Source organism: Crocuta crocuta, unplaced genomic scaffold (assembly GCF_008692635.1).
Source record: "Crocuta crocuta isolate KB4526 unplaced genomic scaffold, BGI_CrCroc_1.0 scaffold170, whole genome shotgun sequence".
Taxonomy (NCBI): domain Eukaryota; kingdom Metazoa; phylum Chordata; class Mammalia; order Carnivora; family Hyaenidae; genus Crocuta; species Crocuta crocuta.
The window spans coordinates 4,214,043-4,219,221 of record NW_027527853.1 but is presented as its reverse complement, the minus strand read 5'-3'; positions in this window follow the sequence as shown (position 1 = coordinate 4,219,221).

Below are 5,179 nucleotides of genomic sequence, written 5' to 3'. Positions count from 1 at the left end.
TGGTATGCTGTGCTGTTCTTTATACTCAATAGCTCTTGTATTCGCCACCATATATGCTAATACTTATCAAATATTGGGCTATTACTATGTTATCACCGTGAAACAAAACAAAATGACTAACATGCAGCCATCTGTCCTCTGCATGTTCTAAATAGAAAGCACTGTTATTTGCTGAGCCAGTTGTTAGACTTTCCTTCTTTTGTGCATGATACAGGTAACAAATGGAAGAAAGTAGAGTTCAAAAAGGCCACATGGTCCTCATACTGATAAGCACAGAGAGGAGCAAAGGGGGAGAGTACAGAAAAGCTTTTTGGCTGTATGTCACCTAGAGTTACTTGAGGTTTGGATTTGAAAGTGAGCAAAGTTATGTCCAGGAGCTGAGTAATGGAAGATCAACACTGGGGAGGAAGGAATAATTACCATTAGAATTCATTCCTCTGCTTTGGTGCCTCTGTGAACACCAAAGATTTACATATTCTCATTACTTTGTGTTTCAAACTTAGAGTCCTCTAATAACATATGCTTTCATATTGCTAATCAGTTTTTCTTTTTAAAAATTTTTTTAAACATTTGTTCATTTTTTGAGAGACAGAGAGAGACAGTACAATGAAGGAAGGGTAGAGAGAGAGAGGGAGTCACAGCTCCAGGCTCTGAGCTGCCAGCACAGAGCCTGATGTGGGGCTCGAACTCACCAACGGAGGGATCAAGACCTGAGCTGAAGTTGGATGCTTAACCGACTGAGCCACCCATGTGCCCCTAATCAATTTTTCTATGTGTTTTTTTTTTTCTCGCCAACCTAGAACAAAATCCCTGGGGGGCATCTCTAGATCATCATCTTCTGCTCTCCAGCACATCATTTTATACCTAACATAAGTGTGATGGCATTGTGATGCTAAGATCCTAAAGTCTTTACCTAAACACTATTGTGGCTCCTGTGTGGCCTAGTCAGTTGAGTATCTGACTCTTGATCTCAGCTCAGGTCACGATCTCATGGTTTGTGGGATCAAGTCCCACAGGCTCTGCACTGTCAGTGCTTGGGATTCTCTCTCTCACTTTCTGTCTCTGCCCCTCCCCCAATCATGTGCACCCTCTCTCTCTCTAAATAAACATTTAAAAGAAAAAAAAAACTTTATCTAAAACATAGATAACTGAACATCATATACAAGTCCAATAATTTTCATCTTTTTTTTTCTTATTGCTTTAAGTGTATGAAATGAAATCTATTAACCTTTTGCCTGCTCACCTCCTAGAGGAAACCATTTCTATTTCAGCATGCATTTTTAAGATAGCATATGGGGATAGATGTACATATACATATGTCCAAAGTATATATTCACACATAATATATGTTATATATACACATATACATATGAGATTTAAAATGCTTTTTTACAGCTGGGCTCCTATTATATATAATATTCTACAACTTGTTGTTTTCTACCATACAGTATGACAGGGAAAATTCTAAGAAATAAAAACATGAGCAGTTGATTTGAATGGACAGATTACAGAATAAGATGTAAAATGGTTATTAAACAAATGAAAAGATTTTTAAAATAAAAGGTACAAACTAAAACTGTATTATATTCTCTTAAACCTTGATTGGTAAAGGAATTTAAAAGTTATTTATCTATTTGTTGTGAGAAGGAGAGTGTGAGTGGGGAAGGAGTAGAGAGAGAGGGAGAGAGAGAATCCCAAGCAAGTTCCAAGCTATCAGCGCTGAGCCTGATGTGGGGCTTAGTGAGGTCATAATCTGAACAAAAATCAAGAGTTGGCTATTTAACTGACTGAGCCACCCAGGCGCTCCACCCCCTCCCTTTTGTTAAGTTTTTTATTATTTATTTATTTTGAGAGAAAGAACATGAGTGGGGAAGGAGCAGAGGTTGGTAAATGAAAATATTTTAATGGTAGTGTTAGAAAACATGTGTGTCAACGCACAGTGCCTTGTTCTAAAGTTACCGTCTCCATGACACCTACCCTGAGAGTCTTACTAAAATTTGTAATCTCTTCTCCATTGCCACTTTCCCCATCCTTCAGATTCTGAATCTCCTTACAATGCTTTTGCAGCTTCTCATGTTTTGTATTCATTCATCTTTCTCATAAACTTAAGAGGCAGATAGTATTTGTATTCATTTCCTAATGCTGCTATAGCAAATTGCCACCAAGTTAGAGGCTCAGAACAACACAGATTTACTATCTTATAATTCTGGAGTTCAGAAGTCCAATATCTGTTTCCTTAGGCTAAAATCAAGGTGCTGGCAAGGCTCCTTCCTTCTGAGGCTCTAGGAGAGAACCCATTCCCCTGCGTTTACAGCTTTGAGCTGTTGCCAGAATTCCTTGGCTCATGACTCCTTCCTCCTATCACTCCATCCTCTGGCTTATATTCCTCTACTTACTCTAATCTTCCTGCCTCCCTCTCTCTCCTAAGGACCTTGCCATTGCATTTGATCTACCTGGCTAATTTAGGATAAGTTCCTTATTTTTAAAATTCTGAACTAATTGTATTTACACAGTTCCTCTTACCCTGTAAGGTGTATAATTACCCATCCTGGGGCTTAAGACAGGGACATCTAGACAAAGAAATATGATACTTAAGCACTTGCCTTAATTCCTAGCCCACACCCTGGAGTTAATTGTTCAATAAATATTTACTGAATAAACACATAGATTAAAGAGTAAGAAGACCTTCAAAGAGGGTTTTAGGATATAAGTGAGTCCCTCAACTCCTGTGAGAAGTCCTCATATGTCTTAATTATTCTATTTTTTTTATTTTAGTTAGGTTGTTTAGAAAAATAATCTACAGGCCCAAAATGATGTCATTTAGGCTGAAGTCCCAAACTGGGACTAACTGCAATTTCAACCTCTGCCAGAAACGTAATCTTAGTCCAGAATTTTTCAGTCAGTGCCAATGAATCTGCCACTTGGGTCCTCTCCACTCCCCCAAAGAAAGATGAGTCAATCTGCATGATTCCCCCTAGGAAGCAGCCCTATCTTGAAACAATCCTTTTGCTAATAACACTCTTGCCCTACTCTCCTATAAAAACCTTCTATTTTGTATATCTTCTTAGAGCCCCCTCTGTTAGCTAGATGGGATAAATGCCTGATTCAGGAATCAGTTAGATCTTCAAATTTACTCAGCTAAATTTTGGTTTTTTTTTTAAAAAAGCTTATTTAAACTGATCTTACTTGAAGTGTTTCTTTAAAAAGAGACAGAAGCAATCACACCCAGACTTCCCAGTGATTATCTTCCCTAGGATTATTAGATGTAGCTACCCATATCTTATTTTTCTGCTGTGTAAATATAATAGCATTTGATAGTGTTAATTAATTAATCTGATGGTATTACTAATGTCATAGTAAATAGGTAGACTTCCAAAACTAGAAGGCTTCCTTCAATCATTTAAAAAGATAATCTTATTAAAGATAATTTTAAACCTCTAAGTATTGTGTTTGCAAAGAACCAATTTCATCATTCAAGAATGTCTACTTCTATGATGTTCTTAAAAGAGGTAAAACTAATTGCTAGAACAGTGGTTGCTTCTGAGGATGGGGATTGCCAGCCAGAGGTGGGAAGGAATTTTCCAGGAGGATGGGATTGTTCTGTATCTTGATATGATGTGGTTACTCAGGTATTGGTGGTTGTTGAAACTGTATAAGCAGTAAACTCAGCTCTTACCAGAAGGCCTCAGTGTCCCCCAAGTGAGCAAGATGTTTAAGGCCATTTCAAAAAGGGAAGGTGTTTCAAGTATCTGAAAGTAAGCCTTTTCTCATATCCTGATCTAGTCTGACCATATTGTATACTTGTCTTTTTGAGACAGAGAAGGTGAAAAAATGCCATGAAAAAATGCCATTTTTTTTCTTTGCTGCTTTTCCTGTTTCTATTCCTGCTGGGACCTGCACTCCCGCTTTACACATGCCTTGATGTATGTCCTCCTTGTAAAGGTCAAGGAGTTAATGATTTCTTTGGAGTCTTCCAGCACAATAGATAACATCTAAGGAGTGACCAGGCATGGCCATCATAAACGTTCTCCAAGACCACTGATTCCAAACATCTTGGCACCAAGACCAAGGGCTTCAGGGAACGAGTGACTTATGAAGGACACCTGGACCCTATCCTTGTTCTGCCCAGTTCCTGGACACCTGAGGACATGTGCACCACACTCCAATCATCAGTAAAAACCCCAGATGCCAAGCAAAGACGATACTCCTTCCTTTCCTTTCTGAGTCTTCTGAACACTCAGTCTGTATCTGCTCTCTCTGTGTCTTCAATAAATTCTGCTTCTACCTCGTGTTGCTTCATGTTTGATTTCCATCCTGTGTGAAGCCAAGGGCCCACTCGGCTGGCCTTACAGAACCCCTCTGGGTCTCTGGACCCAGCCTGCCTATATCACTTTCAAAGTATAGCAGGGCTTCATGTTTTGCATTCTGATTACAGTGTTAATCTTGATAAAAATGATTTCTGATGCCAAATAATAAAATATTTAAGACCAGTCTGGTAAATGCATGTGCAGAAACTCTCCAGGCTTAAAAAAAAAAAAAACAAAAAACCATTGTTTCCAGATAACTTGTGCTATTTTGTTTTCTTTTTTGCTAAACTAATACATGTTCCCAGGGTGCCTGGCTGGCTCAGTTGGTAGAGCATGGGACTCTTGATCTTGGAGTTGTGAGTTCAAGCCCCATGCTGGGTGTAGAGATTACTTAAAAAAATAAATTTAACTAATACATGTTCTGTGTTGACTGAGTCAAAACATCACATACTTTAAACAAACAAAAGAGAAATCACGTCATTTCACCACCCAGTAGCTACTTTTAAACATTGGGGAAATCCCTGCCTGTACTGTTCTCTTTTAAATGGAAGCTATCTACACATTTTCTTACAACATGCCTTTCTGGCTTGGTACATTCTGAACGTTTTGTGGCCAAAACAGTTCCTGGGTAGAAAAGCAGTGAAGTCATACTGGGACCTGCTGGGGAAGTGAGGGCGAAGACAAAATGCTGACCCTGTAGCATTTTGCCGTCACTCTACCTCTCCTAGCTACCATCTGCTTCTGCAGAGAGGCTTGCATCTCCAGAGATGGGTGACCTGGGGATCTGGTAGTCATGGAGGAAAAGTCACTTTTTTTTCATGGAATCCTGGCTGCCCTAACCTACAGGAAGGAAAAAGAAGCACACTTACAGG